The sequence below is a fragment of the Leuresthes tenuis genome, unplaced genomic scaffold (genome assembly GCF_036924035.1).
Source record: "Leuresthes tenuis unplaced genomic scaffold, fLeuTen1.0.hap1 SCAF_5, whole genome shotgun sequence".
NCBI classification, from domain to species: Eukaryota; Metazoa; Chordata; class Actinopteri; order Atheriniformes; family Atherinopsidae; genus Leuresthes; species Leuresthes tenuis.
In genome coordinates, this window is record NW_027325359.1 from 20,476,414 (window position 1) to 20,490,560 (window position 14,147).

The 14,147-nt window shown below is 37.7% G+C and overlaps 1 protein-coding gene across 5 annotated transcripts in view; it reads left to right on the plus strand.

Moving 5' to 3' along the window:
- Nucleotides 1–14,147, plus strand: part of LOC140307517 (suppressor of tumorigenicity 7 protein homolog) — a 58,148-nt gene that overhangs the window by 12,863 nt on the left and 31,138 nt on the right. The gene's annotated exons all lie outside the window — the stretch shown is intronic.

Below are 14,147 nucleotides of genomic sequence, written 5' to 3' on the forward strand. Positions count from 1 at the left end.
AAGAAATCTACCAGACAGTGTTGGTATACTTCAACTATGTGTATATAAAAACATATATATATATATATGTATATGTATATATATATATGTATATGTATGTATATATATGTATGTATATGTATGTATGTATATATATATATATATATGTATGTATATACATATATATATGTGTGTGTACTTAGTTTTTATTGCATGATTAAATAGTGAATTACAATGAATAACAAATTAATTCTACATGTCTTACATTTTTACATTTCTTGAAATCATATCTAAATTCATGTGTAGAATGTGTTGTTCCCGACCAAGCTTTTGAAACACCACCATTGTTTCTCTGGAGGTTGAATTACTTAGAGAAGTCAAAGTCTTATTGGCATTGCTGTGATCTGTTGGAACCAACAATGATATGGATGTCAGATAGTCTCCTCATGTTTAACCTTTGCTACATTTGATCGTGTATGAGATGAGAGTTTTTCAAATTAAGGTTAACAGTTTTATTCCTTAATTGTGAGTGTTAAGTTGCTTTTGGCAGAGCAGCTGTTTTCTAAATAAATCAAAGATTGTTCATATCAAACAGGGTGGGAGGCGTTAGCTGATTAATTGCTCATCAGCTTTTCACTTCTCCAGACTATTATTGTATTGGAAATCAGTGTAATTTTATTCTTGTAGTTTAAAGTTATGTGAGTTGGCATTACTGGTAAGATTGAAAACGGTTTGGTTTTGTCCACTTACACTTGCATCAGCTTTTGGCAAAAGGAAGTTCTTATCATGATGATATTTACTTCACTAATAGATCTTGATAACGATATAGAATTTGATTATGCAGTTAATTTATGTGTTGGTGTGATGATGAAGTTTTTAGCTATATTCGTATGTATTAACAGTTAGGTTTACAATAAACATACTTAAATAAGCAACATAATGCCTTCATAATTCCTGTCTCATTCACATTCACTTCCTTGTCAGCTTCAAGGCAACTGCACTCACTCAGGAGACTGCATTTAAGTCTGTTGCAACTTCTACTTGGTAAAATTGGCTGGAACGGGTCCGTGATGGTGCAAGCTCCTCTTACTTGTTGCCTGCAGCGGGAACAAGCAGCCTGAAGTTTCTGGCCGATGTTCTCTGTTATGTGCTTTCGCTAGAAAAAAAGGCCCATATGTTGCAACAGAAGCACACAGGTAGCAACATTTTTACTCTACAAGCCTTTCTTACATCTATCTTGATTTGGTGTATCTGTGGGGTTGATATAGCATAGGTGTGTGTGGGTTGTTTACCAAATACAGAGAAACAGGGTCTGAATAGTTGTGCTACACACACTCTTCATTGCTATCCTGGATATTCAAAGTTTACAAAATAAGTGATTACCATCGTTTGGGAGGAGAATGCAAGTTAACTCTCAGACTCGGTCTCACTCCTGGCTTCGTGCATCTCGTCGTATCCACTGATTCTCCCCTGCATGCAATCAGTCCAAATCCCTGCTGGTTGCTAAAACATTGTTTCTCCGTGATAAATGGATGTGTATTTTGACAAGATTGCCAGACACATTGGCTGTTGGTGGTATTTGTTTCGACAGATAGGCTGTTTCCTCTGTCAGTCTTCTGAAAATATGCGAGGCTTATCGCAGAGTTTGACACAAATTTAATTTGGATCTAACTGTGTGGCCCAGCCCTAGGGTACTATGGTAAAATGAAACAGATTAAGTGCTTTAGCATTGCCAGTAGTGGCATATTTACCCTCAGTGACTTTGTCAGATAACTATTAGACTACTACTTTTTTGATTAGACTGCAGACTTTAGCCCCAAATAGTGGTACAGAGGGTGAGCTGCCAGTTGTCTTGAAGACATGTTGAAATGTATCGATCTCGCTTACTTTTGTCTATTACTTGTAGCTACAATGTGGGATGTTGCGGTTGGTAAATATGTTTTCTTAAAGAAAAAGTGAGGTGTTCTCCCTCTTGTAGCCTCATACTGAGTAGAAATTGTCATGTGCACCCTCATGTTGTTTACCCATCATTGCCAAAGGGAGCTGAAGCCAATATAAACACACAACTACTCCATAGTAGGGATGGGTAATGAGAACCAGTTCCAGATTTTCCAAACTATTTGAATTGAACCTCTTGAATTTATCTGTTCCTTTATCAATGCAGCAGTGGCTGGTTATGTACTGATTGTAAATATACATGTCTTTATATATGTGTTGCTGTAAAAATGCAGTCATGGCAGTGAGAAAGAAGCAGTCCAAACCATGTCTACATTTGAAGTTCTAATGTCTGCAAAACTATTATTTGGATTATTGATTACTTCAAGTGTGGAAACACCAGCAACATGTTAAATCAATTTTCTGTGCAATATAAGATTCACTTTCCATAGTATCATGTATTTGATGCTTTACATATGTGCCATTGCTTACCAGTCAAACAGATCACCTGTAACTGATACTAACTATCACGTTACAGTAACATTAGCATTATGTTCAGCACATTTTTCTATGACTAAGAAAACTTGAAAACAATATACAATACCCTCCCCTTTAGTTGCTGACAGAGTGACTGTTGCCATAGCTAGCATTAGCTCTCAGGCTCAGTTAATCCCTATCGCATCTTTTGCACAAGCTAGGAAAGTGATGAGTGATGAAAGAAGGAACAGGTGTCACTATTGTGTCTCAAAATTAGTTGCACACAAATGCTTGCACTGTCTCGTATACATTAGAAGAGTCACATTCCCAGTAAGAAAGCTTACATAGTCTTCTGTAGTCTGGTATAAAAATAAGATGTTCATAGTAGTGATTTTCTGAGATGGGGAACTAAAGTGATTTAGAATTGTTAAATTGCTATTATTCTAACCAGTTTAGTAGTTTATTCTCATTATCGGCATGGAACTGACAAAGACACTAAACCCAAAGTTTATTCTGTAGTTTGCAGTTGTATTGATGCTTAAAATCTTTGGTGTGTGCTTGTTTTCTTATGACATATTTGGCCAAGAATTGACAAGTTACAAAAGAAACAGATCAATAAACAGTATCAATAATGGCACTATCAGTCAGTGAAATGAGTCATTTCATGCAGGAAGGAATACCAATTGACTCTGAATCCCATTGAGAGCGTTGGTGGATTTTTTTTATTTTTTATATCAGTTACGTGTGTGTGTGAGAGAGAGAGAGAATCTGTGATTTCCTGATTATCTGATGTGAAAATAAGTGTATATATATATATATATATATATACACACACTTCTGGAGTGGCAAATGGAGAGAAGCTGGTCCATATAGTGTAATCTACCAACTCTGCATACATTACTGTTTCAGTGTAAGATTACTGTTGAACTTTCAGCTGCATGCATTCTGATGCCCAGGGAAGTACAACTGGCAAATGGAGGCATGTTTTGAATGTAGGAGAATTGCTTTGGGCCATACCTTATTCATATCGCTCTTACATCATCTAACTGTTATTTCATCATAAGCAATTATGGTAATTTAGTTTTAAGCTGGATATTATTTTGTCTGTTGCCAGACAAGATCACATCATTCAGTGCAGTGATACGCTGCTAATGGGCTTTGAATTGAAGAGGCTCCAGGTTGTGTCTTACATTTGTTTGTTCCCCTACTGGTGCCCAAGAGCCGGATAAGGTGCTCACTGAAGATGGCCATTTGATGAAAGCCTTCTGACTGCAACCAGCTGTCTCTGTTGCTGTGGTAACCCCGTAAGAACTGCAAAACAGCAGAGCAATCGGGTTTCTGTGGTAACTGCTGACTACTGCTATTTTTGTCTCTTTAGCTCATAAAGAGCTGGAGGTTGAGTGAGCCAAAAATGAGGCTTATTCAAGATAAAGGATCTTCAGGAAAGCACTTTGTCTCATATCCTATGAAAAGGGCTTAATGTATTCTCTTGGATCTTCACCTGTGACACTCTTCACCCAGTAGATTGAGAAAAATCCCGCCATAGACCTTGGCTAACTTGTTAGGCATCAAATAAGGAATTTTGTAAAAGGGAACCTAAACCTGGTTGTAAAGCTCTAACTGTTCACCGTTGTACAGCAAACTACAGTTGCTCAGTCACTGCCGCTGGAGGGATTAGGGTTGGCATTTTTGGTATTGGCTGGATAATTAATTTGGATATAATTATCATCTGAGGCTGTATGGTATGAAAAGACAATGATTACACAAATACGTTTGTTATTATTGTTAAATACGTAGGCCTGTCTGTGTGGAAAGTATTTAACAAGTGCTTTAGGGGCCAGGTGGTCCTGGCAGAGTTGAGACAAGAGCAGACCTTGGGACTTGAAAACCTAAGTTCAACTTCTCTGTGGCTTATTAACAGTTATGTGAAAATCTTTTGTGTTATTTTGACTCAATCATGTCTGTTTAACTTGGAAAAATAACTGAGTATGAACACCTCAATTTAAAACACTCTTCACTGCAACTTATAATTGCAATAACTGCAATAATTAATAACGTTAATCTGACTCCTTTGACTCCTGACTAATTTAGCATTCTTTTCATTGTCAGAGTTGTGCTGGCATGTAGCTCAGTAGTATTGGTGCACGTGCCCTCCAGACTGCACATGGCATTTGGTTAAGGCCACTGCATGATTACTCTTCTTGGTGGATGGTCATGGAAGCACAGTGCTAATTGAATCAATTCAGTGGCATGCCATAGAGGAAATCGCCACATTTGTCATCATTGTGTTTAAATACAAACCTATAGCTCCAGCTAACCTTGTCAGCTTTTTAATTTCCCTTGGCTTTCTCCATTGTTATACTCCATTGTAATGCGAGAAAGAAAGAAAGCTCCTTTTTTTTCCAGAGGGTCATTGGATCAATCAGTCGATCAAATAGCAAATTAATGTCAGGTGAAAGCAAATAATGTTTCAAACTCCCCTCACAGATGCTTCTGAGGGGCTCCAGAACAATGTACTTAACATTTATTCTTTGTTGAAGCTAATCAGTGGCTGTCTGGATGAATACTGTTGCTTGAAATAAATGTATATAAATAAGTGTTAGAGAGACTGCTGTTTAAAAATGGATTTTGTTAGCTTTTAACACAGAGTGGCAGAAAAAATACAAATATTTCTATTTTATACATCACTGATCTTAAGCATCTTCTGTATCTATAAATCTGAACCAAGACACGTTCATCTATTCTCCCTTAGGGTCATTTAATGGTTGTCATGGTTACCTCTGCAGGAGGAGATTAAAAAGCCCCCTCACTCCCGCCCCACCTAATTAAAATCCATGTTATTGATTGGCTGGACTGGTATCTACAGACCACCCCCCACTGTACATATTCTGCTGGGTTACTTGAGTGAGAGAGGAACAGAGCGGTCTTACAATTGAATTGGCCTGCTGTCATTCACATACAGCAGCCAGTTGAGAAAAAGAAAACAAGACCTGATATGGGGCACTCACTGACGAACATGTCCCATGAAAGCCGACTAACTTCTGTCTAGACCTCTGTATAGATGTGGACAGTGGGTGGAGAAACCTAGTCTTGAATTCTGTTGGAAGAAAGACATCATCTCACGTTCATTGTGTTCTTTACCAAAGACATTGTTATTTCCATGGAGGAAACGTCTTGTTAGTCTGTTGTTAGCTCCGGCGGTCTCAATGGAATGGAGGGTAAGTAATGTGACTTAATTTTGTCGGCAGGTGACAATCTGTGTACTGTCAGTGATTGCAAGATTGTGTTTCTGATCTTGTAACCTCCAAACGGCCTTTACATTGTGTAGAGCAGGTGGTTCTGTACGTTTGAATTAATATTCATGAAGTCGACAGTTTGCTCAGCGCGTGGGCTGATTCTGTGTGTTTGTTTGTCCGCGTATGTTCCTGCCTCTTAATGTCTTTAGTTGTGTGTGTGTGTGTGTGTGAAAGGAATGCCAGCTGTAGCTGATATCTGTGTTTACATAGTGGCTTGTTGAGCAGGGTTAGTATAAGCCTGGTATTTATCTTTTGTTGAGGCACTATATATTTTATTTGTTTGTCTTGCTTTTATTCTCAGTGATTATGGACATTTTAAATCAAAAGTATTTTTTGATTGATTGTATTAGCCTTTGTAACTGTGTCGTCGAACCAACAAGGAAAGAAAATGAATGGCTCCTTCCTCACAGTTCTTCCTTTTTCCACTTACTTTATTGACATAAAAGGAAGCATTTCAGCTTCCTCAAAAAAAACAACACAAATTTGCTTTTAATTGTTTCTCACGCATAAACATCATTACAACACTGTTACAAAGAGAAGAGTCCTTGAAAAACTTACGTCTACTAAAACGTCTACTATTTCAAACATTTCTCCTGGCACGAAATCAAATGATAAAATCAGGTCTTCTTTCATGAAAGCTTGTCTTGGACTTTGAATATTTGTATTAGTCTTAAGGAAGATTGCAGAATGATTTTTGTATTTTATGTATTTTGGAACATGTTTTATGTTAATGTTTGGATGTTCATGTCCTTATTTGTGTGGCACAGATTTTGCTGGTATTTGTTACGACACTTTTTCATTACGTGGTTTTGGTACCATTGTTTTGGGTTTTTTTCAACCTCGAGTACAACCTCGGCTGAGGTTCCACATGATCCTAGCCAGTGCTATATGGGGATGTAGAAACGATGCTGTAAAGCGCTGATTGGTCAGAAGCAATCATCACCTGTGGGCCTAAACAGCAGCAGTGCACACACACTGTTCATTGTTCATTTGAAAGTCCAGCAGACAATTTAGAATTTAAATCACAGATATCTCATTTCTTCACATATGTGGTCATAGCTAATGATTACAAAATCATGTTTATTAAAGGCGAGTATGTATAACAGATGGCTCTTTGTTTCTCCACTGACTAGAACTGAGTTCTGTACTGTCGTTATGATTACTGCTACATGATATTCACCCTGTCTGAACTAAAAGCTTGTTGCAAACTCATTCAGTAAAAGTACTCTGCACTTCTTTGTGCACTTTGCTTTGTAAGTCCCTTTGGGTAAGTTTTATGTCTTGTCTCTCACAGCTTCACATACGCTGCGCTAAACAGCTGATCCCGCCCACATCGCAGGGTTACTGTGCAGTGGAAAGCGAAGAATGGAAGAGTCGTGCCGAGTCAAAACTGTACTGCCATAGGATCTGTAGTTGGACTCAAAATTCTTTGTTTGGAAATCTTCCTCCTAGGTTTACCATATTTTGGATGAGAGATTTTGAAGGTCACTTGCCTCAGTTTTCTTGGTTGACACACTCTCTCTGTATTTTCTTATGTTCAAGATAAGTTTGAGAAATTATTTGAAAAAACTGAGGTAGAGTCTCCATATACCTATGTTGTTTTATGGCTCACACACACACAGACAGGCTAACTTACCAGCTATTGTTGTCGCTCAAAGGTCAACAGAGGCAGTTGGACCCACACAGGCTTTTCTACCTGCCCAATCAAGTCATAGTTTTGCTGTATGAGCCAGACTGTGAGGCACTCCCTTGTCTGCTCTGCCAACAAACATTTCAGGCAAGAATAGCTGAGCTGGAGTGACTTACATCTTAGGTGGTCCCCAGGAGTTTGCAGCTTCATCTTATGTCACCCTCACATTGCTTCTTCTAATGTTTGAACTTGATGAAATTTTCAGCAAGGCTCCTACAGAGACACCATATTGTAATTACCTTCTGCTCTAAACCCTGAGAATTGCACCCACTGTATGTTTTAGATTAGTCTCTGTTTGTAAAATCTACAGAAAACATCTTCGTGTCTATTATATTTTATTCCTGATGCCAATTTCAATATGCATTTATGAATCTCAGCATCCACAAAGCCCTTTTTAAGATGCCATTCAGGTGCATTTTAGCAGTCAGACATCATGGACTGTTGAATAGTCTCATAAGTGAATGAAAATATAGTTTACAACATCACTTGAATTTATAAGACCGTAGCATCCTTTTGTGCCTCCTGTTAATGACTTGCTGTCGTACTTCACTGCAGGAAGGGGATCCAGCAACCTGCCTGTACAGATAAGTCAGATATTTTGTTGACAGTAATTTTGGACTAATAAATAATTCAACACTAATGTTACAATGAAGGGAAATTAAATTACCGTTGACCCTGGTGAAGTGTTGTCACATTTTCAGTCAACTCATTGATAGAGCAAATGGCCTGTCTCTCAGCACAAACAAACTGTGTCTGGTCATCAGGTCAAAATTCACAGCCATTTATTACCTACATACATTCTTTAAACTATCAGATGAAAGAGGACTGAAGGCACATGAGGTAGCTTTTGAATTGATTAGCTATTTTGTAAATTTTCACTATCCAAAACAACAACAAAAACTTGTTTTATTAAAGAGCACTAAATTAGTAATTAATACACTGTGTCCAAAGAATACAGAAGTAAGCTTAAAAGCAGAAGAAGTTTATGGAGTTTTCATATTTGAAATGTTTTTATCAACCAGTTGCTATATACTGTTATATGAATAGAGCTTTTTTATTTCTCTGAATTTAGTTAGTTTAAGATAATAACTTTCTCAGATTAAATTAAGTGACATAGTAGTGGAGATAAGATGGTAGATATCTCCTTCAGATATGAAATGGTTGCACAGTTTATGAGGAAAAGCTATGAATGGCGGCACACCTTGGCTCACTGTTAGCGGGAATACAAAGTTTGCAGACTCAACCACAAACTTAAAACATGAGACACTTGTGAAGGCAACAGCAGCATGTTGGATGTAACTTACATCACCATCAGTGTCAGCTGTCCTTTGCACTACAATTATGATTGTTATGGTAATTTACCAAGACTGTTGCATGTGTGCAGGAAGAAGGGGACAAAATACGACCTGCTTCATATTTGGTATCTTCAGTGCTGCAAAGTCTGTTGTTGTGAAGAGGAATGATAATGTTACAAACTCAGTTTCCCAAATTTAAATAGCATTTCTTTGGATTATGGTACTGGCCTGAAATACTGAAATGTATTATAATAACAAATTAAATGAAGCTGTTGAGAAAAACCATGAAATATGTTGAGTTCATCCTATCGGTAATGAAATGAAAGTCAAAGTAAATGTAAATGTAAAAATCAAAATTAAAATGTGCATGTTCCATCCCTTTCGACTTTTTTCTGATTTGGTGATTTTGTTTAGATGAAAAATGGAGGAGCCAATGAAATGTGTGAGTGGGTGCGTGTGTGTGTGTGTGTGTGAGTGAGTGAAATGGAGTGAGAAGGACTGAAACCCTGTGCTGTATGAAGCTATAAAGTAGTAGTTCTACCTATTTAGGTGTAAATCTGTCGCAAAATATATTTGTTGTCCATCAAATAAAGGTCTATCCCACAGATGGGACCAGAGTGAACTTGAACAGAGAGTCTTGCTTGAGTCCTGGGAAGAGTTGCAGAAATGCGGCAAGTTTCAGTTTGTTTTGGTCTGAGATGCTGGTGTGCCAGTGTAATATGCAGTGTCATATACTGCATTATACGAAGATCACATATTTTCTTCTATTGGTATGTTTGTTGTAGAGCAGATGCCTTTTTAAATATATGGTAGAAATAACTTAGTAACAAAGTAGTCTTATACAACAAAAAAAAACAGTAGAAGACTTCTCATTTGATGACATTTGTGTTTAGTGGACTGTGTGTGTGTGTGTGTGTGTGTGAAAGAGAGATTGTGGCTGTATGAGTATTATGCTAGTTTGAATGTGTGCATGGTCACGAGTGTTACTCAATGTGTCTTTTATCATTGCAGTCAGGCCAGCAGTCTGCCGACCGTCCCCTTTTCAGTAAAGGTCACGTCTCCTGTTGTCTCTGGTGACATTTAGTCCTGAATCTGTCTGATTCAATTTGTCCCTTAAATTCATCACGTTGCTCTCCTACCTTGCTACTTAACTGTTTTTTTTACGAACATTAACTCATTGGAGTGGTAGCTCCAAAAGAGGTTTAAGGGAAGTAATGCTGTGACATAAACACGCATTCCATTCTTTTCTTTCCACTGAAATGATTGATTTGTCAGTGCCTACAATGTAACAATAGGAACATGTCCCTGATCTTGGGGTATAAAGGACAACAGAATCACAAATTAGGAAAAAACACAAGAAATATCTTAGTAAGGAATTTAACTACCATGCGCTGCCAGAATAACTTAATTGAAGCTTGGTTTTGATTCTACAAGTCTCTAACTCCCATCAGGAGAGATAGCCCTTCTTCCAAAAGACATTCCTATATTTGGTATTTTGATGACGGTGATGGAAAGTGATCTTTTTCATCTCGTCTCTCCTCGAGCTTTGTGGATGGAGGCATTGTCACCCAGAAAGAGTCCAGTCCCACCAGGATAAAAACTGTCATCTTAAGCAGGGCTCTGGTGCAAAACGTTAATCTACAGTTAGGTGCATTACCAAAAAAAATATACAGATACCACAATAAATTGGGCAGTTATTTGTAATTGCTGGAGGTCAAGTTGACATTTAACCTGTTTTCTTTTGTAAGAGAATTATATTTTTCTTGAATTAATTAAAAAGTCAATGAATAAATTGTAAGTTTTAATTGGCATATAAATCAAATATTATTAATTCAGTATAGTCAGTTAAGTTTATTATAATCCCCTTTTTGGTTGTAATGGCCACCCTTCCTGAGTGTGGTTCTGGCAGAGGTTTCTTCTGGTTAAAAGGGAGTTTTTTTCTTTCCACCGTTACTTTGTGCATGTTCAGGATGGGGGTCTGAATCGAAGAGAAGTTTCGAAGCAGTCTGCTGGTTTGCCTTTATAGAGGACTTTTTTTTTCAATTGGCATTATGTGACTTGGACTAATTTGTATTTTAATTCATTTTATTTGATTGTATTGTATTACAAAGAATGGTATTGTAATTGGCTTGAATTGGACTGCATCTTTGAAGTTTTCATTGTTTGCTGGCTCTGACTCTGAAGCTTGGTCAGGATAACTGCTTACCAGGGACGGGGTAGATGGGTGGTTCAGTGGTTGGTTCCACTAACGTTGTTGGTAGGAGCTTTCAGAGTTAGCACTGGGGATAAGTATGTTGAGCAACTTATCACTTTTTTCTTTTCTTTTTTTTTTTTTTTTACAAAATACTGTCAATAATTCTCTTCATCTTGAGTTAGAGGTGGCTAGCATGTGTTTTCGTTTTACCAGCAGCTAGCACTTGTTGCCGTGGGAGCAAAAGCTATGAGTCATCACAGTTTCTAAAGCACACACCTCATTCTACAAGAATATCCAGGGTAGTCAGTTAGAGGTTAGAAGCCACCCCTTCCCTGCCTTAAATTGCCTCTGACCCAAATGTTCTTTGTTTGTGAGTTTTTGAGAAAAGCACACTCGCATTTTTCCTCCTGTCACAATTAACACATTCAAAAATGTTGCCTTATGTTAACAAGAGAAAATAACAAAAACATAAAAGAAATGTTAACATACATAAGTGGAAGTCTTATCTTTACATGTTAGAGTGCTGCTGAGGAGTCTGTGCATTCTGTGTTTCTCTTACTGTTTGGTCAGGGTGTCGATGCATACTTGCAGCAATAAACATCCTGACATCATTAGTTGGCATTTTGATGCATTGTGAATATACAGAGCAAAACTTTTAGATTGCTTTAGGGTTAAGGAACTTGCTTCCCTAAAGCTCCCGTCATCTCTCTTAATCTCTTAATACAAAATAGTCAGGCTTTGTTTTTATGCATTCTACCAAGCATGAGTGGATGTGAAAAGCGGCAATCGGCGCTCTTGGTGTAGAAGCATATCCATGAATTGTTTTTCTACTAATTTCCTGTATACAGGTTAAAAAATATTGTTTTTCATTTGAAATTAAATATTTCTTTCTACTTATGCATACTTTCCTTTACTGTTTTATGTGAATGTGTAAAGATACCAAACATTAATTATAGCTAATATAGTGACTTGACAAAGAATTAAATGTCAGCCAAGCAGCAGAGTCCTCTCATTAGTGCAGACCGATGGCAGCTGTAAGGCCTGTTTTACTGCGAGCTTATCTGAAAGACCTTTTCTGTTCAGATGAGAGCCTCCACTTCACTGCACTGAATAGCTACCCAGCTGCACTTAGTTTATACATGAGGCATGAGGCTGGGGTTCATCTTAGTGGAGTCTTTTGTCCCACTCTATCCTCCATGTGGCTGATAATAGAAATTAACATAACCCAAAACTCCCACCAAAATGCAGTGATCTGTGTGTGCATCATCATTTTAAACAGCTAAGAAAATTTGACTCATTTTCAGCAGGCTACTGGGACTGTGGTTAAAAAGTTCTTGTATATTGTTAAAAGATACTAAAAGAAACTGTTTTGTTGCTTCATTCTGCAGGAATGATAAAATTATAAGATGTACAGCTCATAAAAGTGACATTTTTCTAGCACTAAAGACAAATAATAAATAATAATAATAAAGAAAAATAATACCCTACAGCGACTCCAAATATACTCTTCTTATGAACTGAAAAAAAAACTCAAATCCTCCATTGTTTATTGTAAATCCATGACCCTCCAACACTGCTGATGGAGCAGAAGTAAATTCCTGCTATGGCCAATGTAGTAATAATTGTGGTGGGGTTGGTGCTTCAGAGGAACATTGATCAGCTCTGTAGTCAGCTTGATTGATGTGGATCACTCTCTCGTATCCTCAGCTTAAGGTACTGAATCAGTGTCAAACTCAAGTTAGAGGAGAAGCTGTATACTGGTATCTCCCAACTGTTCATCATCTGAAGTAAGAGTGCAAGCAGGTTTTTTTCGCCTTTCATTTTAGTTGTGTTTAGAAAAAACACCCAGTCATATCCTTGCAAACTGACATTCGTATTTATTCTTTTTAGCACATTAATTATCAGACTTCATCTAGATGCCATTTTTTATGCTATAAGTCCTATTTACTGGGCAGAATTTTAAAAAGCTAAGTCTCTGACTTCAGGCTGCCAGTGAAGCTTAAAGGACCACTGTGTTATAATTATGGTGATTTATTAACAGAATTGGAATATAATACATATAACTATGTTGTTAGTGCTATATATTCCCCCTATGAAACGAGTCGTTACGTTTTTAATATTTTAGATTTCGCCTTTTTATTTACATAAATCGCAGTCTTACCCAGAAGGACACCACTTGTGTCGCCATATTGATTACAGTGGCCTAGAAGGGACAAAGGGTGGTACAAGCGCGATTCGCCGCTACTTTGTAGATGAAAGAAGTTGACGTTGTAGAAGAGAAAGAAGGAGTGGTCAGAATATATATTTTGGAAGTTTTTCAATTTTGTGAAGTTATCTAAATAGACATGGCGACCACACTTATTGTTCTGCAAAACAAACCTCTAAAGACCACGAGTTGTCATCCAAGAAACAAAAACATGACGAGTCCAAAAGGATTAGAGACAGAAGACGGGGTAAAACTCGAGTAAATATCGGCGTCGCCTTTCCCAAATGGAGGTCACTGATGGGGGAGTAAGGCTTTAAAAGTGACTCCAAAGTTACCTCTTTTCTGCTGGAAAGGTAATTCAGCTCAGTGTTACTAATGTAAATGATAAATGTTGTTTGGTGGCTGTAGCCTGTGCATGTTACAGAGATCAGCTGATCTGATTAAACAAACATAACGTTTTGTCCGTGTCCCTATTGAAAACTATTGATTCACGTGAGTTTATGCACCAAAACTATTAAGTAGCTTTGTTAGCTGGACAGAAATGACTTTGTCATGTTACGGAGATCAGCTGATTTCAATCAAAGTGTAACATGATACTAAGAGGCTTTGAAGATAATGTTGGCAGTAGCGGTACTTTTTGATTATGACTGTGTTTGTCCTGCCTCTCCCTCGCCTCGCCCTGCCTGCTCCAGCAGCTCTGCCTCCTCGTCCTCTCCCTCTCTCTATTACCTCAGTCTCCCATTCCGGTGTTACACTCTGCGAATGGTGAGAAAAACGTGTTGCCTGCTAATGCTATTCCTCTATCAAACTAAATACAAACAGCCTTTAGCCTTACATAGCTAATAATACCTTTTAATACCACACAGGTGAACACTAATATAATACAGAACAACTAACAGTGACATTCACTGCAAGTTATCTTTTCCAGAATATCTAACCAAATGTAACATTTATTTTTAATTTATATCTCTAAAAGTACCCTCAGAACTTGAGATGGTGGTTTCACTTGATGGAGAAGACATCGTGACACATTTGAGTGATGGATGTGTTGGGTAGTGTGTGCTGCACGCAGCAT